The sequence below is a fragment of the Python bivittatus genome, unplaced genomic scaffold (genome assembly GCF_059951505.1).
Source record: "Python bivittatus isolate LINGU-HERP-01145 unplaced genomic scaffold, Pbiv_v1 ctg000700_np1212, whole genome shotgun sequence".
NCBI lineage: Eukaryota > Metazoa > Chordata > Lepidosauria > Squamata > Pythonidae > Python > Python bivittatus.
This window is the reverse complement of record NW_028277098.1, coordinates 1873703-1899179: the sequence shown is the minus strand read 5'-3', so window position 1 is coordinate 1899179 and position 25477 is coordinate 1873703. Positions and strand designations below refer to the sequence as shown.

Below are 25477 nucleotides of genomic sequence, written 5' to 3'. Positions count from 1 at the left end.
TTTCTATATACAAATATGGAATAAGAATGCTAGAAACAGATATTAAATGTTATCACATAAAAGCACAAATAACATTTCTTCCAAATTCAAACAAGATGCAGAATCAATAGCACAAAATCAATTGTTTCCATTCTACAAAGTGTCACTTACTGAGTTACAATTAAAGCAGAGTCTGTAATAGTGGAACTATAAGTTATGTTTTTTAAAAAACTTAACTATAAAATTTTACTTTTTCCCCTTTTTTTCTCTCCCCTACCCCAACTTTTCAATTAAATGAGTGCAAGGACAAATGATCCCATTGTCTTTAGCTTTAAGATATAAGTGCTTCTGAAACCTCTGTCAAAGCATTTAGTAACGCAAGATTTAAGATGTCCAATTAATTTTTTCTCCAACAGGCAGCCAAATGTAGATGCAGAAGGAGGTTAAAAGCTAAGTGTTTAATTAATATTAAATTTATTTGATTCTTTACTACTGAAAGCATTGTAAAATTGAAAAAGCAGTTATTTTTATGGTCACCATGCTCTACTTTGATCTTTGATCCACAGAATAAAATCAGAGTGTAAAGGTTCTTCTGCTTGACTGTTCTTGTTTAATACTGGGGAGGGGGTATGGAGGTTTTGATATTAAAGTGGGGCACTGTCCCAGATCTTCTAGACTGCCACTGCAAGTAGGTACAAGAGCAACCAGCTGTGATATTTCAGGTATTCTTCTGAGGCCCTTTCAAAACATAGTTGGCTCTTTTTCAAGCAGTTCTTTAATTTAATAATTTACCAGTCAAGCCCTAGCTCCTACACACTTTTCTTCCAGTTTTCCTCACATTATACATGTGATAAATCCATGTTAGATTTGCTGATTCTGGCTCATATTAGACACCTCAATGTCATGCTGGTATGATATCTGAAAACACAGTTGCAAGCAACACATCTACAGCACTGGTTACTTCGTCTGTTCAAACACATACACAATTTACAGCAACTAAACCCTAATGTTTTTTTTCCAAACATCAGAAAAACATTCTTTGTTTGAACACAAACACTCAGTTTTAAGATAACAAAAATAAAGAATGAGGGAAGAGAGGAAGATTGCAAAAAAAGAAAAGAACAAATTAAACTAAACATATTCCTTACAAAACACGCTAGATGGGAATTTGGGGAGCTGAAGTCCTAAAACATTTTAGCAATGCCAAAACCTACACTGATCAATATCATATCTAAATTTAATACCTCTTTGGTATTAAATTCCAAATCTCACTTCAATCCTGAATGTACATGTTAATATATTCTATACTTGATTCCCTAAATTCAGGGTTTAAAAGTCTTTCACCAGTTACTACCTATGGCAAAGGTGATGGTCCTAGTCAGATAATCCATAGTCCAAATAGATTCTTGAAACTCCCTGGGAGTTTCAGGCGCCACTGATGCTCCTGTTAAAAGTCTGGTCATTGTATGATAAGGAAAGGATTCCAGCAGTTAGAATGATTGTTCCTAAGCTCTTCCTCCTCTTTGTAGAGGTTGTCTAACCCTACAGCTTACCAAGAAGATGGATGAACAGGTGTGGCAAACCACAGCATAAATCCCATAGATCATAGGAAGTTAACAATCTGTTCTATCTTACATAGAGATGGCACAGAAAATGATAATTTTGGCTGGTCTATAAAGTTTTCTAACAGGATGGAGTTATTGTGTTGAGCAGAACATTTGAGATCACATTTGAGATTATCCTGTAAAGCTGTGTACACTGATCACACAAAGCCATTTATTTATTATTTATTTTTAAAATATGCCATTCTGTCAATTGGACCTCCAACAACAATGATTCTAGGAGCACCCATCAAACTACATACCTGTTCTTTATGAGGAGTGTAACCCCATTTGAAACAGGTAAACTTTCTAGTTCCCAAGCCCAGAGTTTAATAATTATATTCCATTTTCCTTTAAAAACTACCCCCAAAAAAGCATCTTCCAATAAAAATAGAAAAATAAAAAGGGAAAAATATAAATATATAAACCAATCATTTATAATAAAAACTTTCATAAACAAACCATATAAAAAGATCATATACTGAAGCTATGTAGATTTTCACAAAACATATGAATGATTAATCAAAGAAGTAGCCTATCTTGTTTGGGAGGATAGTCAGTCTTAGCATCATGTGAAATTAGGTTTCTTGTCCCTGCCTGTCTAAAAATATGAGTGGATGACCAAAATGTAGAAAATAATCACTAAGAATGGTCACCAGGTGAGGATGTGGAAAACGCACTGCAATTTCTTTCTTCCCAAACATGCTTCTCCGCTGCCATTGGCTTGAGGACTTGCTCCCCTCTCTCCCAATGGTTAAGGTAAAGATTGCTGCTAACCTGATTAACTGGGTGTCTCAGTTTCACCAGGGAGCCCTGCAGGCTGTGTCAACAGTGGCTGGAGGCTCCTTATGGCCCGTGCGTATTATAAAGCACTCTGGCTTAGACTGAAAACTACTAGATATATGTGTAGAAAAGGGAAATTGCATGATATTGTCTATGTAAAAGGAAATTCTACTGAAATCAAGAAAGAAATGTTCCAGTTACATACAAATGTATTCAGCATGCATGCCTGTATAGGCACACACCACAGATCTCTCTCCCCCATCCCTGTCCAAACAGTTTCTGCTAATCCATTTTCAGCAAATGTTTATCTGAGGCCATATCCAACCGGATTTGTTAAGCCCCCTCCTAACAACTTGTTGTCACAGTCCATTACCAAATTGCATATAGTTATATATTCCACTAATTAGGCTTCTAAAATATCATTAACATGTCTCTTGATCATTAGCATAACGTATGAGGCGTCCTCGTTAGGCACGACTCAAGTTTGTTAACGTGATAATGAAAAGGCACAGGGCTGGCATTATGGGAACTGAGCTGATAGGAGGCTGGGAACATCAAAAGCAATGAAGCTAAACAAAAATATGGTGTGGGGGGATGAATTCTTCAAAATGAAAAATAGAATTCAGCAACCTTTGAATTAGGGATGTGTTCCAGTTTGAAGCAGCAGAGGTCAGGGGGAAATGCATAGGTATGTTAACTAGAGCACTGCTCTTCTTCAGTCAAAAGGACAGCCACTTTTATAGAGCCCAGTTCATCAGCTTCTTCTCCAGAGCAAGCACTACTGAAATGAATGACAGCTCCACGAGAACATTTCCTGCATAGTTCCTATAGCCAGGAGTGGGGGGTGGGGGCTTGCACAGAAAAACTTCCAGGAGCATTAGTTTTGACTGCAAAACCTATAACAAGCAAACAAAACATTTCTGGATGTAGGTGATAAAGTAGCAGAAAAGGAAAAAAATCCCTATTGTTTTGTCTCGACTTTCAGAGAATCCTAAAATCACAGAGGTTTGGAGACCCTCTAGATTCCCTGATGAGGTGTTAGCAGAACCTCCTTTGTTGCCCAGCAGCCTCCCTCCCTTCCCCTCGTGGTTTGTGATTGGCCAGGTCCACCAAGTCAAGCCCCTCCCCGTGGCAGGCACGCCCACACAGTGCAGCCTAAGTATTCCAAAGGTGTTTTGCTTAGTATAGCATAAGCAGTGCTCAAGAAGAGTAACTGCAGCTGTTGTAGAAGTGAGAAGAGATGACTGAACATGTACAGGGCATTTTTTTAAAACCAAAACCAAAAAGCCAGAGCTGCACATAGCAGGGAACCACAACCTTTCCCCCCTCACTTCCCAAGAATTTTTAAATGAATTACTCCCCCTGTATAAAACAGACAAAGGAAAAGAAACCCGTGTCAAACAAAGGGGACAGGATTTCACATAGGGACAGTTTAAGCCATAGAGTTTTCATTTAATTACACTGTCAGATGGAATATGGGAGAAGGCAGCAGTTAATCAAAAAGGGCATATCAGGTGTGGAGGTGGCTTCAGATTTCACCTTAGCCTCTCTCAAAGGCTGCAGGGAGGAACAAAAATTTATCTCTATTTTTGAATCTACACAAACTAGTTTATTCATTTATTTAATCATGCATTCAGAGTTGCCTTCTATCTGCCATGTTGAGATGGAACTAAATGCAGATTTGATCACTTGAAGATTGGCTACTTTTTCTTCTTTCCTTCTTCCCAATCCAGTACAATGCTGGAAAGGAATTATGTAAAGGGGGTTGGGGACTCAGGGTCTGCATGTGGCAGAGGAAACTTTCCAAAAGTGGGAAAAAATGGGTTCAAATTTGCTAAAGGGGAGAAACCAGCAAAACACAGGCAGAGATCAAAATTGGATCAAATCCATCTGAAGGCTATGGAGAAAAAAATCCAGAACAATTCCTTCAATGCCTCCCCTATGGGGAATCCCAGCCAGGCAGGGGTTCTTCCATTCTAGTCTCCCTTCTCTTTTTTTCCAGTCATGTGCATTCCAGAAGCCAGGCTCTGCATGCTTTTCCTAATTTGTTTTAAATTGTCTTGCCCAAGATCTCTGAAGAATTTGAAGGCCTCCACACTATTTTTCTGACCTTGAATAAGCCTAATAAAAACATTGTTCCAATATGGGTTTTGAATGTTTTCTGATGGCCAACACAGCTAGATTTGCCTATTATACAGATGTTTATTTAAATTAGGGTAGGGAACCTCTGATCTGCATACCTAACATTGCCCAGGAGAAGACTGGGAAGGAAGTAGCACACATTTAAGAAAAAGATGAAAAGCAAAGACTGGGGAGTCAATCACATGGAACTTTAGTGTTGTTCTATGTTGATGTAATCCTATTTTTTTAAAACTGAATCTTGTCTACCTCAAGCAGATAAAAATGAGGTAATAACTCATAATTTATTATAAACGCCTTCTTCATGAAGTAGCAAACAAACGCGCTTTCAGATAGAAAGTGTAACAGGAGGGGTTGGACTAAAGGCATATGATATATTACTAAGTCCCAAGAAAGAATGTGAGCAAAGAAATACGGATTATTTTGGTGGGATTCTAACCTGCAAGTTGGTTTATTTTATGGAAGCTAAAATAAAAGCCACAAGGAGCAGGGAAGGGAGGAATTAATGGACAATCAGCAAGGGAATAGTGTATTGCCTCCAAGATTATTAAACTATAAAAAGCTCTCACTCGTTCATTCTCTGTCTCGTCCAAATAGGCTTTCAATAGGAAACAGATGTGATGGCTGATTAACAAACATAGGATATAAAATGCATTTCCCCAATTGTACACTGCAGAGGCAATATTTCTAGTTCAAGCTAAGGTGTGAAACACACAAAACCAAATTTTGTGGAGTACCAGCAGCTAGGTTAGGTTAGGTTAGGTTAGGTTAGGTTAGGTTAGGTTAGGTTAGGTTAGGTTAGGTACCTGCCATTCCAAGAGTTTCTCCCCCATCCCCATTCCCCAGAGCCCACCATCCCACAAGGTGTCTGGGGCTTGCCTACCTTTGTGAAGAAGAGCTTCATTTCAAAATGCTGAAAACACACACACATCACGGTGACCATACCAGACTCTTTAAATGAATCCCTCCATGACGCCAAAGCACAACAGCGGGAGGGGGAATGTAACATAAAACCATCAAAACGCCAGGAACAGAGAAGAAAGGGAGTCATTGTTGTGGGTTGTCAGCTCTGTTCTGTTTCTTGCAGAGAGATTTCAGAGCAGGAGGGGAAGGTAAGACCGAAGAGAGAAACTTGCTATAAAGCTATTCAGCCTGATCCCCAATGTTGACTCCTGAAACCCTCCCCCAATTAATTCATACCTTGTTCTTTCCTGAAATAAATGCTCTTAACTTTGGAGTCTTCTATAACATAAAAATAATTTTCCTGCAAAATTCCAGCAAGCCCAATGTTGTCTAAAGATAGCATGACAAAGTCAATGCAACTAATAGGGTAAAGTTCAGGGGAGATGTCATTTATGCTTTTAGGACCCAGATCTTTCTTGGGTATCAGCAATTATTTTAATGTTGTATAGGTTTTATAGAAATAACTTGTGCTGCATTTTTTTCTTTTAATCAGTTCTGACTCTCCAAAGACCTGGGAAGAAGAATATGAACAATGTATGGTATGCATGATAAATAATTTGAATTTTCAGAATAGCTGGTATACAAGAGTTCCAACATTTTTTGCAGCTGATTCTAATAGAAGGATGCAAGCCAGTAACTACTAAAAATCTAAAGAGTTACCAGCAAACAAAGGGCAAAGAAGAAACAAAAACATATTTTCAAGTTTTGTAAGGACTGGAGATAGGAGAATGGAAATAATTGTATTTGGGAAAGACTGCAGCAAAATAAAATAGAGCAAAGAAATTGAGTTTTGGCAATTCAAGAAAAAGAGAAGAAAAGACTTCCAAATTTACTGCTAGAGAAGATTCAAAATAAAGAGAGAGAGAAAGAGACAATTCCAGCAGCAATAGGCAGGCTGCAGCTCTGAAGCTAACTGTGTGCTCCGTTTTTCATTCAAATTATCCTGTTCCTATCCAAATAAAAACCAGACCGGTGCTGCACTAAAACAATTCATGGGCCAAGTCTTGGATAATACCCTGATGAATCCAGGAACATCCAGGCTGCCAAATAGCCTCAGCAGAAACAGTTCTATCATGAAGCAAGGTGAGACAGAATGTAATCAGAAAAGTTCAGCGTAACAAATAGTACACCACAGTGTCATTCATGAATCTAAATTGGATTACTGGTTCTGTTTGGACTAGTATCCTGTATTCCTAGGTGATGGTAGCCAGGTTGTAATAGCAGATCTCCAACACCTCTGACAGGAATTCTTCATAGATCCTTTCTAAATAGAGATGCAAAGACCTGAACTTAAAGCTTTCACTCTTAACCATGGAGCTATAGCCCATACTTTAAATTCTATGTGTTACTCAAACTGGCCAAAACTTCCCCAAGATTGTTGGGAAACCATTATTTAAGATAAGAAAATGAGCTTTGACTAAAGATGACTTTATTTGAAGCTTACATTCACTTAGAGTTATGAATTTCAATTTAATATATGGGCCCAATTCACAAATTGCTCAAAGTTCTGACTTGTTTCACTGTAATAAATTACACTGGCCTGCATTCCCACAACAAAGTAAACTATGAACTGCCCATCCAGCCTGGGTGCCCTTTAGATTTTAACTTCCAGCACAACCCCCCAGCCAGCAAAACCCATTACTTAGAATGATGGAATTTGAAGTCTACACACTGCGAGAGCTGGAAAAGACTGGAAAAAACTGCTGTATAAGTCATTATTTACATGGCTGGATCACTTCATACAATATGCTAAGCCTAAACACAAAGAAAAGCAACACATCATATCCTACCCCAACATGTAAATCCTGTCATATTGGAAAACAAACAAATCTCATGGTAAAAATCAAAGCTGCTCCACCAAGCCTTGAAATCTGCATAGAGAGGAATTTCTTGGTACAGTCTCAAGAAGTATCTTGCTAAAAACTCTGAGCTTTGGTTTTGAAACTTGTTTACATAACTGAAGCAACATATTCTGGCCTTGTTTTCCCCATAAGGGATAGAAAACTAACAAGAAAGTAGCCAATTTCATTCATGTTTATAAACAATGTTCATATTGTGGAACTTGTTCTCCCTTCCATATCATGACCCTCCTCCCCCCACTATAATTCCTAAAAAAATCTCAAAATGCTTACACTTAATAGAAATTAGGCTCCAGGTAAAGAAAGATGTCTTGGTAATACAACGATTATATGAATTGGACTATAACCTCTCAACTCCTTCTTTGTGCTTGTTCTGCAGAAGTTGGGTAATACTAATTAGCAGTTACACAGCCCAGATTATAATATAGTGTGAATAGTGCAACGTTTGGAGTCGATCTGATTGCAAACGTTTTTCTACCAACTTCCATGTTAACACAAAGGATAACAAAGTAGGAAATGTTTATGCAATCAGCTCTGACTAATATTTGTAAGTAAACCCCAGCAAAGTGAAATTATACCAAAAGGAAGCATGTCTGAGAAGGGCGCAGGTGAGCTAAAACCTACCCAGCACAACAGGTGTTAGCATCTCCTATCACATGTATAAAATGTTATCCATAGTCATTTAAATATGTTGTGTGTTTGCAATATAATTAGTAGAACGGTCTACATAAGAAGAAGAGGACAGGTATGAAGTCTTTACCCCACAAAACTTGGGTGCACAGTTAAAGACACTGGCCTCAGGACCACCTAGTTGTGCCACATGAATCTGCTATCAGTCTGATAGACTGCTATCCTAACAGGCAGAATGAGGATTTAAATTACAGCGTTGGGAGTGGGGGAATGCTAAACTGGCCTTTCTCTTTCGGAAAACTTTCCCTCCCAAAACAGATCTGTTTTGACATGACTCTAAACAGAATGCGGGGGGGGGGGGCATTTCAAAAGTATGTACTGTATGTATATGTTTATCTATATATGTAGGAGAATACACGTGTGCAGAAAAAGTATTCAGCTACCATCTCCTTCCCATCTAGGTACTGTAGTATATTGAAATAATACCCCTTGGAGATTTACAACAACCAGGTAGGGTCATGACATATTAGATCTGTAGATCTTGCATTGACCCCGTTTGCATGATAACCTTCCCTAACTGGATCTCTCCAGATGTTTTGGGTGTAACTCCCACAATTCCTGGTACAAAGGACACCGTGCTGAGGCAAGTTGTTCTATGAAACAGATTCCTGTGAAGAAACCAAAAGTAAGACCTCCATATATTCCTTGTATCCTATTTACTAAAACAAGAAAGGCCGAACACATTTCAAATCTCCTTGGTAATTGTGGAGCTGAACCCATGTTATTATTAAGTCCATGTGGTGGAAAAATGTAGCCATCTGTTCAGGCATGTAACTGCCTAACATGGGTTCAACTGCAGCCACCTCTGGGAAGAAGCAAGACAGCTGTTTAACTATGTGCAACACTGTAAAAATTATCAAAGGAGCCACCTGAAAGCTGCAGTGGGAATTTACTAGAGCAAAATGGGGAGACTGAAGTTGGCATTTAGCTAAGATCTCAGTCACATTCTTGCAGAAATGACTTCACTGTGGCTAACATCTCAGACTGTTTTCTCACCTCGTTCTCCCCACCAACAACGGCAGCCTCCATGTCTGGCATCATTAGCTGACAGAGCTGGTACATGCTGGACATGACCAAACCCATTTTCCTCAAAAGCCAACACAGCCAAGACGGTTTTATAACGGTGCAGTTGAAGTAATAGTTCAAGTAGCCTGCACCCCCACACGCAAAGTGGGTAGGCCCAGCATGCTTTGATGTTCCCTGTATGGCAGGGTAAGGGAGTTTTTAGGGCTTGGGGGTTTTTAACTGTACATTAAATTGACTTTAGGGATTATGCTAATGCTTTCATGTGTTTCTTTCCTCAAAAAGCTCAAAAATTATTCTGGAAGCTGTCTGAAGCCTGGAATCCAGTTGCTCAATGCTGCAGTAAAGCTATTCTGTTTGAAAGACTAGTCACTAGTAATTCCTGTTTGCGCAGTGCATAAGCACACACAAGTGGGAGTTAGTGAAACAAGTGTTGAACGCAAGTGATGCACCCACGGATTGCATCTTGAAAAATGAGACAACTTTCTTTTGTTTGTCCTGCCAGGAGTAGAACCGTGTGCCTATGTGTTGATTGGGAGATTTTTATTAGAAGTGTTCCACGTGCACCTTATTTTGGCATTAACCATAATCCCTTACTCACAGTTCCCCTGTTCTGAGCTCTTTTTCCTTGATCTGGTTCTGAAGTATTTTCTGCAAATGCATGTAGCAAAGGAAGTCAGACAAAGGTTTCCCAGTAACCCAGAGAAAGGAACCTGACACTCTTCAGATGTTGATAAAACTACAGCTCCCAGCTTGCCTCATGACTGTTTATGTGGGCCCCATTACTGCAATTACCTTCTTTCTCTTACTTGGAAATAATTATAGCCTTTTAGGATTCCAGGAAGATGCAACATGAATGACTGCCATGCTAGCACATGTTCTGCATTTTTAAAAAAATCTGAAATTATCATAATGACTTCTGTATTTCATTATATTTTTTATTTTGTTACTAAGGATAAGATGGAGCAGGCTAGTAACTGAATAAATCCTAACTATGCATGGTAAGAGAAAATTAATATATTGTTGCTATTTTGCACAATACTATAGGTTTAATATTTTCAAAGGATTAAGAAACAGGGAAGAAGAAACAAGATTAAGTTGAAGATGGACAGACTGCAATAGAAGAATCCCAGAAGGTAGCACTTGAAAAAATGAAGCAGTAAATTCCTGTATCTTAAGAAACCTTTAGTCTCTGATATTTTTCATACATTGTCAAGTAGCCATAGCAATTTATTTAAAAATAAAACATTTCACCTTTAGGACAATTGAAATTTGTAGCTGATACTTGACTTTCAATATACAGAAGATACGTGGGCCAAATTAAACACCTCTCACAAGAACAGTTGCCAACAAGCTTTCAGGCTGTCCCTTAAGATGTCCAAGTTCTCCTTTGGAGACAGCCCACAATGCAGTAAATGCTTGAAAGGACTAAGACAAGCTGAAGATTGCTATGCCTTCAATCCCATCCCAGCTGTCATGGGACAACTTGAGAATTCTTTAGAGCACAACAGATGAAAGGGAATGATGGCGAAGCATGGAATGGGATGGTCTGCAGTTATGCTCAGTAGTTCATTTAAAGGTAGAAACAATGGAACAGCAGTGCCTTCAGGCATAATTCATCCCCAGCTTGATTTTTGCTTCCTAGGAAATGGAAGTTTCCTAATTTGTGAAACCCTTCCCACTGGCAGGAGGAGCCAAACAAAAGTGATAAAGACATATGCAATATCATGCTTGCTTGAGTTTAATCAGCTAGAGCTTAGACTAATTCTAGTTTATTGTAGGATGCGAACACACTCATTATCTTGGGGCTAGGACCTGGCAATCCTAGTGCATAAATCGGTACTGATGAAAACAAAAATACAGCGCTCCTGCTAATCAAGGTTGTAAATACTATTTTAAACAAGTACAGCCTGGCTCACTGTTCATCTCTTTTCTTCAGCACATTTCAAAATCACAAAGAAATGCAGTATGTAGCTTTTCACCACTACCTACAAGGCACATCTCCCATCCTATAACCCACAGTAACACAATAGTGAATACCGTGGCTTAGATGTAAAGGAAAGGCACTGCATATGCTTAAAGTTACTTTAGGAGGTGAGAGATGCTGTCATATTTGTATGCAAAATAAAGCATGAAAAGGAAGGTAGATTTCTTCAAAGGGAAAAGGAAAATCCAGCCAGAATGATGGATAGGATGCAACAGGGAGACTAAAGTTAGAATTAAGTGAACTGAGATTGTCACCTGTGTTTTTGTCTTTAGCACTTTTTAAAATGGATTATGAATTCAGGGACATTAATATCCATGCATACTGTTCATGTTTCATTTACAGTAACATGCTCTAAGTCTGTAAGCTATGTATATCAACCTCTTCACCTACTGCCCCAGCACTAAAGCATTCGAAGATTTACTCTAATGAGTAAATAATATAATAATAAAAATGTCAGAAAGAGAAAGCATAAAGGTTCATAACAAATCCAGGAAAATGAAAAACTATCCATTGTTTACAGTAACTGAGTTATTAATAATTTTTGTCAGATATTTGGAATATTTTGAACAAAATATATGATCTTATATAGTCATGAAATGTGTTAATTCATTATATTAAGTGACCATCTATTTTGCATGAACATTTGATTCAGCTGTGGCACAAGGAGAAATGGTCCTAGCTTCAGCCATCTCTTCCACCAGCAAAAGCAAGCTTCATGTTGCTCCCTCTAAACATTTTGGAGTCCTGCAGGCTTGGTTCTGGGTCCTGCTTGGAAATCCAGAACAAGCAAGTGGAAACGTGACACCTTGAAAGGCCAAACTCCAACTGGCTTCTTTTACCAGAGCAGCCAACCTTTACGTGCCATCCTGGGAACTCATAATGGTTCCACTCACAGAACTTCATTAACTTTTTATACACTCAGCTACTCATTTATAATCATTAGTAGACAAGAGGCGACAATTACTTGAGCACTGAGCAAAGGAGGAAATGTATACAGGAGAAGGGCTAGAGAACAGCCCTCACCTAAGACCCACAATGGCACCCTGTTTATCTGTTGAAGCATTTCTTAAAACAGCTCCAGAAGCACAGACCTGAGGCCCAGGAAGAACTGGCTAGGAGTTGGTATTATATGCAGGAAAAATATTTGGTGGGCATTAATTAAGTCCAGGCAAGCAGCATGGTAAAAAAATACTGCTGAGTCCAAAAACTGGGCACTGCACTCAAGTATTGCTCTTAAGGAGTAGATTTTTTAAAAAAGGAGGATCCATTTGGTGATTCATTCTGCATCTAATTATTGCTTTAAAAATAATGCAACAAAGCCACTAATGAAAATATATCAATGAAGTTATTCCCTCAAGAACTTTTAAGGAGGAAAGGACAGATACACAGAGAGATATGGGGAGAGAGCTGCCGAGTAAATTTAGCTTCATTATTATTTTGCTTCTTAGCATTACATACACAGTTCTCAGAAAAAAGTATTCATCACCTTTTATATTTTCTGATTTTTTTAATCTTTGCCACTTAATATTATTTGATCCTTGTATGGCTCCTACAGATATATAAAGAAAGCCCATGGGAACAAATAGCAAAGTTTGGTACTTGTTTTTCATTTATATCATAAACTAAGTCATCTATTATATAATGTGCCAGTATGAAAAATAATATTATTTCAGTAACATTTGAGCATTTTCTACCATGGACTATTTGTTTCAGGTTCTGCCACAACTTTTTAATGAACTTGGCACTGAATTTGTTCTCCTTCATCTGTTCCCTTGTACAGTAGACTTACTTTTATGTTTGGGATCACTGTTTTGCTGTACTACACCTGCTCTCAGTGGATAGACAGATGGCTTGATATTCCCATGTAGAATGCTTAGATACACAACAGAATACATGTTCCTTTCAATGACAGCAGGTCATCCAAGTCCTGAGGTAGCATATCATCTCCAAAGCATGACACTACCACCTCTATGTTTGGATGGTACAAGGTTCTTATTGTGGAACCCTATGTCTGATTTCTCCCAGATGTATCAACAGCATTATAGCTGCTAAAGTTTCATTTTCAAGTCATTTGTTCGTAGAACATTCCTCCAGAAGTCTGGAAAATCATTCAGGTGATTTTTGCCAAAGCTGAGACAAGCAACAACAGTCTTCTGAGTGAGCAATAGTTTCCATCTTGCTACCATCTTATGAATCCCATTTTTATCAAAAACATACTTATCGTTTTGTGAACGGAGTCATGAATACTGACTTCAGCCAAAACAAGAGAGGGCTGCACATCTATAGATGTTCTGGGATTCTTTGCAACTACCTAGATGATTTTATGCTATACTCATGGAGTGATTTTTACAGAACAGTCACAGTTGTGAAAATAAGACTATTATCTCAAATCTTTTCCATTTCAAGACTGTCCGTGAGTAATCATTGGAACCCCTGCAGCTTTAGAAACTGTTTTGTAAATTTTTTCAGATTAGTGGGCATCAATCACTTTTTGGATGGCACAATGTGGCTCTAGGATGTCTGATGTGGCATGATATGGTGAAAATGTGACAATGATGAGGAGTGTCAAAGTTTGAGATATAGGGTAGAGCTGGCCCAAATCTGTCCTGATGATGTAAAAAAGGTTTCGTATTGGCCTGAGTTATCCCTTTAACTGAATTGAGTGAACTAGGAAGCATACTTTTTTCAGGCTGGCACTTTGTTAATGAAATGAAACAAGCATCACACACACAAAGCTACGGTAATATTCACTGGCAATGATATCCAAAAAATCTGAGAATCCCAAAAGGGTGGGGGGGAATTTTTCACAGAATTCTATTTGCTTAGAATTCCTTATTCATTTCCTCCCTTAGCTTTTAAAACTGTCCTTCCCAACTACTTCTATACTGGCAGAAAATACAGTAGCTGAAGGGGTACAGGCTGGGAAAAGCTGCTACTATAATGCTTCAGACCCGTTTGTTTTTCTTCAAGGGCTTTGCACAATTACACATTTAATTTTTATATATTTTTTTCACTTTTGTTCAGTTTGAAAAATTGCTCTGGAGAATGGAGCGCTTTCAAGATGTGACACCTGCCAACCAGTCAGTGACATATACGGCTGGATCCTACTAGAAATGGCAAAACTGGTTTATTTGGGGTTGATCCTGTAGTTGGGAGTTGATCCTGTAGTTGGGAGAAAATACAGCAGACTAAAATGGGTGCATATAGTTTCATAGCAATTTCCATCATTAGTTCTGCATATCTGTATGCACACTCTGAAGATGACATGAATACTTACTAATTCGTAATTCATTTTAACCAGCTGCTTGATCACAAAATCTAGATGGCTAAAGGAGGCTGAACAAAGATTTCTCATAACTATGACTTACGCATATTCACAATTTCCATAGAACAAACCCAGAAATGTCTTTATATACTTAGGACAAAAACACTTTTTTTTCTAGTTCTTACAATTCTTACTGTAGTTATTTCATCCCCAATATCAGTAAGGGAATACTGATATTTCCTAAAGTCTAAATATTTTTATATATTGGCTCCATCCATATTTAATTGTTTGTTATGTATGCAAGCTTGAAGCTTATGCATTTCATTTTCTTTTTCTTTTCCTCTTTTCCTCTAAGCACAAAGGTTTAATAATAATAACCTAATAATAATAGATTTTACAGTTAAAGACCAACAGTTACAAACTAAAAGAAGCACACATATTAAAGCAGTCAAAAAGTGATAAGTAAAATAGACATAAAATGCAAATCAGCCTAAGGGAAAACAAATTATCAAGAATGGTAGATAATTAAACATCTAAGAGCAATAGCAATTGCATCAAATTTAGCAGCCCTTCTGGTGATACTGGGGATCTATCAGTTAAGATGAGTCAAATATTCTCCCTCTCCCATCTTGTATGGCTGTGCGTTAAAAGAAGCATTATTAGTTCACTTTGCCATGTCATATAAAAGGAGCATCACAACAGGAGATGTGAGACTGATCCCATTTCCTCTAACAGACATGGACAAAGTCATTCTTGCAGACAAATGTTAGGAAATCTTCCTTCGAACAGTGGAGATGGCAAAACATTACATTGGACAAAGGCTCTCCTACAGGTTGGGCAAAGGATGTCCAGTAAGTATTGAGTCAAAAAGAACAGTCTCCCAAACACGTCCACTCCATACACGCACAAAGGATGAAGATCAGACTTATGATTCACAACAGAGGATCTTGGCTTGGTTATAAACTATGGTTTATATAATTCAGACATAATAAAAGTAAATCCTGTAATAACCTTTTTTTTTTTGCACTCAGTGGAAATAAAGAGGGAAGGAATGAGCATGTAAGTTCAAGATTTGTGGCTAGCCATGTACATAAGGCAAATCATGGTTCACCATTATGTCTCTATGCTGGCAGTGTATGCATTTCAAGGACAACATATTTTCAGAATAAGCCATCCTTTGCTACAATTGAAAACTATACCATGTAAAACATAAAAACAAAGATGCACAAGAATCACCAACTTGCTCATCAGCATAACCTTACCACTATGTCAGCTGAACACTTCATGAAGGGTGAAGACAGGCGTAACATAAAATGAGAGCTCCTACCGAATCCCTCTGCTACAAGGTAAGCCCAGCTTCTTCCCAGCTTCACAACTGAAATGATTGGCATGCATATAAGCAAACTGAATTCTAATTCAACGAAGAGTTTTGTTACTTGCTTTGGGCTCTATTTTATTTTGCTAAATTTTAAATTAAATGTAAATATTAATTAAACTCAGATTAAATGTTAGCTTATTTATTCATTTTTCATTTCTCATTTTTCTAACGGAAAAAAGCTTTTTTACATACAAAACTGCTTTAAGAACATGGAAAAGGCTTCTTCAAACATAGGGCCAGCCTATAAGCAACTGATACTTCAAATTATCATAACCATTTTTAAAGATCATGACCCTGGAGATAAAAGATATAATTGACTTGAAAGATACATGAGAACACCTTAGGAGAGATGAAAGCTGGTTTTTTTTTTTTTTTCCTTTTTAAAGTTATGGTTGTCTTCTGTCAAAAATATTGAGGCAGATTTTTCAGGGCAATTTGTTGTGATCTCTTAATATCACATTTTGAATAATTTTTTTTAATTATAGTCAATGATAATCAAAGTAAAAAAAAAATCCTTTGGAAAAAATGGCCCAATACAGCAAAGACAATATAAGATAATATAAGACAATATAACAGTCATGTAAAACCTTAAAAGATAAAATTTAAAAATCAGAGAAAGAGAATTGAATGAAATATAGTAAAATGAGATAAAACATAAGATAAAATAGAATGTTTAAGAGTATCTCTTAATATAAAGCAAAATTCATACAAACCAATTTTTCTCAAAGTTCCTAAGAACTTGTTAATGTAATGCAATTCTTAACTTCAAGAAAACAGCAAAGTTTTAAAACATTCTGGATAAGCCTATAGCAAAACTCTATTCAGAGTTGGCAAAGTTTGTATAGTATTACAAACACAAGAAAATTGGGAAAAATTGGCTTAAATGGGAAAGGAAGGCTACAAAGAAAAAATCAGAACCACGAAAGGAATGAAAAAGGAATGATTCTGGATCAGAGAGAGGTGATCCTAGAGCTTCAAGGCCTACTGACTAGTGCAAGGTGGGGTAGGCAAGGGACAACTAAATGGCAGGAATAGCTCACATCACTACCTCCCCAGGACAAAGACGGGGTCATACTGTCTTTGTCCCGGAGTCATGCAGGCATGACCCTTTTTGCATTACCTTTAACATTCCAACTTCCATTAAGTCTGCTATTTAGCATGCCCCACTCATAAGATTCCTCACAGGATTTTGTCCACCGCTGTCTTAGGAGTTGTTAATACCTTCTCTTCTGATATATCTAAAATAAAAGTTATTTGCAATAGGAACGGGGAAGCTTTCTTTGTCTCAATGCAGAATTAGCATTTTCTTGAAAGTATTTGAAAAAAACTGTTTTTCAACATGTGTTCAAGGCTGAGTGGGTATACTGTATTATACTCTACAGTTTTGTTTCATCTACCTTACACTCACTCAATAAGATACTATAGGGGAAAGCCAGTTGGGAATCCAATGGTCTCCTGAACACATAGCTAGAAATGAGAGAGATGGTGCGAATAAAGAGCAAGCATATAAAACATTTCTAAGAAGCAAAATACTCACCAGACAAGAGGCTGTACTGTATTGGTGGTGTGGTCATATTCATTCATAGCAATTAATGAAAAGTTTCATTAAGCATAAATGGCTAACGCTAAGATTTTCTGTACATGTGCCTAAAGAAAGCTTCAGGTGCACGGCTGAAAGTTGACAGATGTGCAGTATCTTTAATTTCTAATATTCAGAGCTAAAAGAACTTGTAAAGGAAAAGCCCCTGTTCATATATTACAAGTTGGATACATATATCAGAAGCCATATAATTACAAATATCAACCCTATCAATAGCCTGATGCCTTTTTTGAAAGGCAGCTTGATCATTATCTGCTTTTTACCACTGCAGGAAATTGATGGTCATGTTCCAGAGCTGGGGTTCCTTCTTGTCTGCCAGAACCTCTGACCCACCTGACATTTTACATTAATATATATAATTTCTTTAAACATAGGAAGCTGACATGCTGCAAAACAAAATGCTAGTCTCTTATTATCTTTATTTCCAATAATGTCTCTGACCCCTTAGACTTTCTTTAAAAATAAAAATGATGGGGAGTTACAAGCCAAATGCTTTGGAAGTATGTCACCCTGCCCTGCAAAGAGCAAAAATAAACAGATTATTGTATTCTGTAGCAGGGGATTAAAGGGACCAAGTAGCATTCTGGTATATGCCCTCATGACTGCCATTTTGTGGATGGTACAACCTTACCTAGCTACCTTTCCCACAAAATTCCAACATCAGTTTTGAAATCAAATGCCTGTCTTGTACCTGCTTATTAAATCTAAATAAAACAACAAACATATAGTCAAAACTTTAAACTCAATGACTAAAAGCTCAATGATATGAATTAAAGCCACTTGAGGCTAGTCAACTGTTATGTGAAAATAGCTCTGCTGAAAAAATGGGGGGGGGGAGTGAGACAGAGGCATACATTTAAAACATGCTAAAATACCAATAGTGCCACACTTTCATTGTGAATAAGAAAGGTGGCCTTTTGTTTTTTAAAAAATATCAGAATGGAAGCCACTTTTTAACTTTGCAATAGAAACTAAACTTCATAGAAAAGTAAAAACTAAAGCCAATAAACAAACTGATTTCAATAGTCAGTTTGTTTATTGATTGTGATGTCCCCATCACTCCCAAAAGGTTAAAATACAAGTAATTGCAAACCCTGGCTTTTATCTGGATGCTTGCAAGGTTTTTCAAGGGCCAAAGCTCAGGATATAGAAAAGTAAAGAACATATGTATGTATATTGCAAGGTAACAAGTGTGAACCTGCAAAGAACTGCCAGCCCCACAATTGTCTCCTGCATAAATTATGTTTCTCTTAAATCACTTAACTCAAGATAAAAAGGAGGGTTGTGAGTCTCTAATTATCCAGGGGCTCTTTTCTTCAGTTCACAAAGCCTTTGTTTAACCTCAAACAGATAAATGCGGAAGCAAGTTAAGGTTTGTTTATTTCCCTCAAAATAAATATTTGTATTTATTTATCATGCCCTCTGTCACCAGTCTGCGTGATTCCCCATCAATCAATAAACTCCATAACCAACCAGAACTCCTGTGTGGGCTTTAGTTTCTCTTCCAAAGTTAAGAAGTCCTTTCCATTCTGCGATTTTTAAAAAGCCAAAGGCCATCTCACCTCCATTCAAAATGAAAATGGAGACTATCAATATTTTGTCATGTTTTTCAATGCCCTTTTCCCTCTCTTCTTCAGCAGGAGTATTTCCACCCACCAGTCAGCTGTGCCCAGTCTGCCAACCTCTGGTGGCGCTGGATCCCTGCCTTGCATGGAGTGATGGGGACAAAGGGTGAGAAGTCAGAAAAAGGGCTGACTGGAGACGAACTTTCAGTGAACTCCGTTGGGAAGGAAGGAGAAGAGGGTGAAACACACCAGGCACAGCTCTCCAAAGGGAGGGAGGGAGGGAGGGGGGAGAGGCAGAGGGGAGGGGCCCTCCTGCATCCCCTTCAGCACAACTGCCTTTGGAAGCAGCAAGACATCAGAGCGATATGCAAACGGCCTTCCCAGGGGGCACATTCAGTAACAGAGGATGCCAACACAGCTCTTTTCTCAAACAAATCCTTCAGCAGCAGAACTAGGGGCCAGCCAGACGGATTTGTAATCTGTAGGAACCAAATAGGAATTCCTTTTATTTTGAAAGTCACCATGGAGTTTGCAAAGAAAAAGGAACTTCAGGGAGAGCACAATTGTGAACCCTTCCCCAGAAATCCATACAACAAAGAATGCTAAAGAAGTCCTATAGAGCTTTTTTAAAAAGAGGAGGAGGAGGAGGAGGAGGAGGAGGAGGAGGAGGAGGAGGAGGAGGAGGAGGAGGAAACGCTTTGCAACATCACACTTCTCCAACCTCATGTTCCTGATCTGCAGAAAGGAAAATTAGAGCTTTTCATTAACTGTCCCTGTGGAAGTGGCAGAATTTTTCTAATTTGGGTGAGGAATAATAAGAATTTTAAAAACTTATTTTTAGCTAGCCTTGCCTACCACGACCATCCTCAAAATATGAGGATTTCAGCTCCCAGAATTCCCGGTCAATATGGTCATTGCTGAGAATTTTGGAAGTAGATGTGCAGACATTCAGACTCCCCATCACCATCAGATGGACATATGGATCTTGACAGAGAGAGAAAGAAAAATGGGCTTCAAGAAGGAAACCAGAAAATTCTACAGCAAGGATTCTCTGTCTTCATCTCCAGTTCCACAGCAGAGTTTACAGAAATCGACATCTGCAACCCATACAGGAATTCCAATCCAAAACATTGTCACATATGTTGGACTAGACAGGTCCACAATCATTATACAGCCATGAAATCTCAGGCAACACTTAGCAAGGCAGTTCAGCATGTATGTTGATCCTCCTCATTTCAAAACATTTTAAGATCCTCAAATCTACTCCCAAGATCTCTGTTGCAAAAACTGGACAATCAAAACAGGTGTACTGTTCAGCTGGGTAACAGAGTAAGAAAATGAAATCCTTTTAGAATATAGTTAACTATTCTCAAGCCAGGATTGATGCTTCACTTGGTAATCTGGTGGACATATCCCATGGAGATTAACCTTGTTTCCATTATACCACCCAGATCAGCATGCTTTTCCTGGGCAGAATCATGGCAGGTCATCACTTTAGCCAATCCAGCATTTCCTATATCTAAGCTTGGAGAGACTGCAGTGAAATCATTAGAATTATTGTGGCTACATGTTAGGCTGGAAAGGAAATAGTACATAAATGTCTCTTCATCTGCCTTTTATTTGGATTGGTGCCTCTAACTCTCCACGGCACCCTCTGGCCTTATTGTCCTTGTGGTGGCCCCTCCACTTCCTTGACTCTTGGCTCAAAACCCAATAACTCCCAAATACATCCTTAAAGTCAATGGCCATACAGATGTGTTCTATTTGCAAAGCCAACAATAAAAACTGAAAGGATCTCAAATTTCAGAATTCCAGAGACAATAGTAACAACTAATGACATTAAAAAGGACAAGCCCAGAAATCCAAAAAGTGTTCCCCTTTTACTGGAGAACCTCCAAACAGATTTACAACATGGACCTGACCCTTACTTAACCCCAAAGCAGCTGTCCACATTCGTCCCCAAGAAGTACCCCTGACCCCAGAAATATCTCTTTAAGTCAGCGGTGCTATATCCTGAAGGATTTGTCCCTGGCAATGCCACAGTCATAGAAGGCTCTCTAGTCTTTCTGGAAGGCTCCTGCAATGATCTTGTAATTCTTACAAATGCTCAGAAAAAATAAGGATTTCATTTTTAAAGCAACTACCAAGCTGAAAATCAAAGAAGTTTTTATAAGGCTTCTAGTGGACTAAGAGAAAAGGCCGTTGTTTAAGAAGTAGGCATTAGCTCATTTTTCATTGATATCTCTTCCTCTTTGCCATCTGATCCACACACACCCTGAGTTTCAGAAACTCACCAACATACCCACCTCCCCACAAAGTATCCATTAAAATTACTATTTTAATAAACAAGAATTATTCCATCTGATAATTTATAATACCTTCCAATTACAACGCTGAGGTTTTGATTCCCACAATTCAGGAAAATTAATCATGATTTATTGAATAAACCACAATTTTCAAACCACAATTGCTGGCTTCCCATAGCACACTAACCCAAAATTGAATACTGTAACCATTCCACAGCTTAGCATGCTGTGTGAAAACCAGACCACTCTTCCTTAGATGGAAATGGCTTGCAACATGTCCCGCCAAAGCAAATTGTGCTCTGACGTTTCATAATGAAAACATACCACCTTCTTTAAGCATCGCACCTAGAATTCCAACACCCCCCTCCAAAGTCTCTTAATTACCATTTCTAATATACAGACAATATACTTACAACTTTGTTTGGACACTGAAAATGTGGACTTAAAAAAAACAGATAATTAAAGGTACCATCCAGCTGCTTGGATTCAGTCAGAACTGCCACATTTTCCAATCCCAAATGCCACTTCTCACCCATCAAAAATGGCTGAGTTATTCTGTGGAGGAAAGAGATAGTAGGGAAAGAAAGGAGACTTTGGTTCTTTAGTGATGAGGGAAACACATGTGTTCAAATATCATCACATTCTTGTCTCACAATAGAGCTGGAAGCAACAAGGAAAAGGGCTAAACTGGGACCAAGACATCACTCCAGCCTCCAGGCCTAGGTTCAGTTCTAGGAAATATTTTTAAAGCTTTTCTAAAAGCTGGAAAGATCAACCACATTACATCCAAGTGGACCCCTTACTCAGACCTGATAGATGAGTGTCTACAGCTCCTGGCACAAACTGCTGAGACAGAGGAGAGGAATAAAGAGGAGGCTTTGCTTATGAAAGAAAGCCAGTTTGGTGTAGTGGTTAAGGCAACAGGCTAGACACCAGGAGACCGTGAGTTCTAGTCCTGCCTAGGCACAAAGCCAGCTGGGTAACCTTGGGCCAGTCACTCTCTCTCAGCCCTAGGAAGGAGGCAAGGGCAAACCACTTCCAAAATCTTGCCAAGAAAGTTGCAGGGACTTCTCCAAGCAGTTGCCACAAGTCAACACTGACTCAAAGGCACCCCCCAAAAAATTGCTTATTAAAAGTAAAAAGGATGGGGAATGTACAAACACAGAACACTTGTGGAGATGTTAGAAAGAAGGAGACAAAATAGTTCTGGGGAAAACAAAATGTTATCTGGCCCCGGTTAGCTGATAAAAGTATGGGAACTATGCAAGTATATTTTAAGTTTAACAACTTAATCAAAACTGTGTGAGGAAAAGAGGCTGCAATTCTCTGTTGTAGGACAGAACACCCTGTGTGTCTTCAGCAGCACTCTTCTACGTTACTTCTGCTTAAGAATTTTCTCCCATGAATTCAGCCTTGGACTAGATACTTATTAAGGTGCCTTCACTGTAAAACTCTTTGGCCAACAAGACAAATCCTTTGCAGTTCCCCCAAAGCATATCTCAAAGAAGAATCACATTTCCCTTTTCCACCTCGGGCTGATTTACACCTTTACAGTTTCAGGCTTTCACAGGAAGTCTGAAAAGCAAAATACCACATTTAAGATGGCCACTTTCTTTTTCCTTATACACACACAAAAATGGGGAACAGAAAAGTTAAATTTGTTCAAGAAACAAGAGGAGGAAAACGAGGAACAATCAGAAAGAAACGAAGCTGGAAAAGTCAATACCAAGTTGCAAAGACAGAAATCCAGACCTGGAAAAAAAAGCTTGCCGCTAGTGGATAAAATGTGTTTTGAAAACAACTGTAAAAAACAGGAGGAAGAAAACTGAGATTCCCCCCCCCCCCATCCCAGGATAAAAGTTTGAATGCATAAGTATGAAAACCTATTTAAACCGTTATCTCCGTCCCTGCAGCTAATTCTTCCTTCCAGTGAGAAGTTCTCTAGCTCTTTTCCTACAGCCAGATTCTCTTTGTCTTTATATGGTTCTCTCTCTCAATTTCCCTTCCTCACAGCTCAGAGGAGGAGGGGGCATAAGGGGGGAGCAAGCAAAGGCAGTATAATTCTTAACTCTCTGAAATCTCCCATTTCCAGAAGAATCTGGAAAACCTGCATCATAGGGTTCAACTTAAGACAAAGGACATCTCCTCCCAGCTGTTTGTATTCTGGATATGTGAGCCGACTTTTCTTTGAGGGAGGAAAATACTGACTCCCAGACAACCAGAATTGCAAGACTGTTTTGGGAATGGGCAGCAGGATCTGATCATATCATTCAGATGATGACCCCTAGAATAATTTAAAAAAAGCCCTTGACTAAAGAATTCTAGAGCTAGTCCTTTACATATACCTGCTCTATCAGAATTTCAAAATCAGATGCTGAACATATATCCTAGTTGTTTATTAATGCTCCAAATTCAGAACTGAAATCTGATCCAAGCACCTTGGATCCATCCTCATTCTTGTGGAATACTCTGAACTTGACTGTTTCCACAAATTGTAGGTACATAGAGATTAAAGAACTCCTTAGGGATGTCTGGAGCAGGTTAGGAGCAAGAGAGCCCCTTATTATCTCTAGAGATGTTTTTGGCTAAACCAGGAGAGATGCTCACAAATTGGCTTGGTGTTTCTTTGTGTGATCTCACATTAGTGCTATAGCTAAACACTTACAATTCAACATACAGTAGTTTAAACTTAGCTAGTTTCTCTTTCTAATAATCAACACATTTATTTTACCTTCAAGTAAATAAGTACTTGGGATAAGTATCTATTGCCAGGGTGAGTCCCAAAGCAGAGGAAATCACAGGCTTTCCTTCCATTTGATTTGTGCAGCAGAAATGACAAAGATGATGCACCTGGCATATCACTGGTCTGCAGAGTCTTCCTAGTTGGCTTTCCAAGTAAACATGGAGAGATCCCAAAAGAAAAAATACCTCTCTAATCCAGGGACCCATGCTGACTGCTGTGCAATAGTCTAGAACACCACCCTGAACACCCAGAAAGATGCCATATGAACATGTATACTCTCTCTCTGAATGTATATGTATATAAAAAAACATAGCATACATTTAAGATAAGAAAAAATCTGTTAAATATCAAATCTACTGAACACTCTGTTTGCAACTTAGTGTCAAAAGATAAACCCACAAAACAGTAACAAACACCTCTACTTGTGATGAGCACTACAAAATCCAAGAAGGAAAAGGGCAAGCAAGTAATCTGTCTACAGACGAAATATTCTTCCTGCAATTTTATCTCCTATGGGTGTTTGTTCAAAGCTTTCTCGAAAGCTTTTAAACCAGAAAGGAGAGCTTATAGTGTCCAACTGTCCATACTTCTAAAAGGAACCCAGTCTGCTCTTCCCATCATGACCTCCAAACTGAGAAGAAGAAGAGATGGGGGGGGGGGGGACTCCACTTCGTTGCCCTGTGTGCAAAGCTTAAGGTACTCCAGATGTGCAAATGTTAGAGAATGGACCAAATAGGCAGAAAGCAAATTCCAACCACCTCGGGAAATATTGAGCAACAGCCAAATGCAGGCTCTGCAAATAGCATGAGATTGGGGGAAGGAGGGGAAAAAGCTTTGGTAGATATACCCACCCTTAATCCTCCCTGGATACTTCAAGAGGGATATTTGCTCAAGAATACACAGCGCGCACACACACACACAAAGAATGGGCAGGAAATCAGTGGAGCCAAATGTCAATTCAAGGCCGTAGAAAACTCTGTCCAGTAGAAACAAGAGGCCGGAGTCATTTGCCAGCAAACCATCCCATTCAGAATAAAGGAATGGATACTAGCATCTCTCTCTCTCGCTCCCTTCTCTTTAAAAGCATTATTGAGATTCACTGAATCCCAATAAAGGCTACAGTAATTCCAGTCAAATGCAGTCCAGAGGGAAATAGCTTCTCAGTTATGCTCCAGTCCTAAAGTGATAACTGGTATGCCCATTCATTGCACCAATAATGCACATTTTCCATCAGTCCTGTGGCTGCTAATTGGCAAAACGTCATGTTATAATAAACTCACTGTAGTTCCAAAACTCCCCTTCATTTCAGTGGGGCTTGTCGGGGCTTCCCATTCTGTAGTAATTAATAGTTTTGAAGCCCCACCACCTGAGATGGCCAAGTCACCTTGCCTCATGACGAGGCTATCCTTGAGTGCTGCTTCTATGCTTGGCTTGCAAATGGCAACCAACTGGAAACTGCTGAGAACTCCATTATTCCCAGGCCAGCTGTTTCAGTTAACTTCTTAATCTACGTGAGCAGACAACTCAACATGACACACACTGAGACACATGTGCTCATAATTACAAGGAGAAATAAACACTTGAACTTGATTTTTG

At 38.7% G+C, this 25477-nt stretch overlaps 1 protein-coding gene across 2 annotated transcripts in view; it reads right to left on the bottom strand.

The window, feature by feature from the left end:
* The window catches only part of PBX1 (PBX homeobox 1), a 233328-nt gene that overhangs the window by 196010 nt on the left and 11841 nt on the right, over window positions 1-25477 (bottom strand). The window lies entirely within an intron of this gene.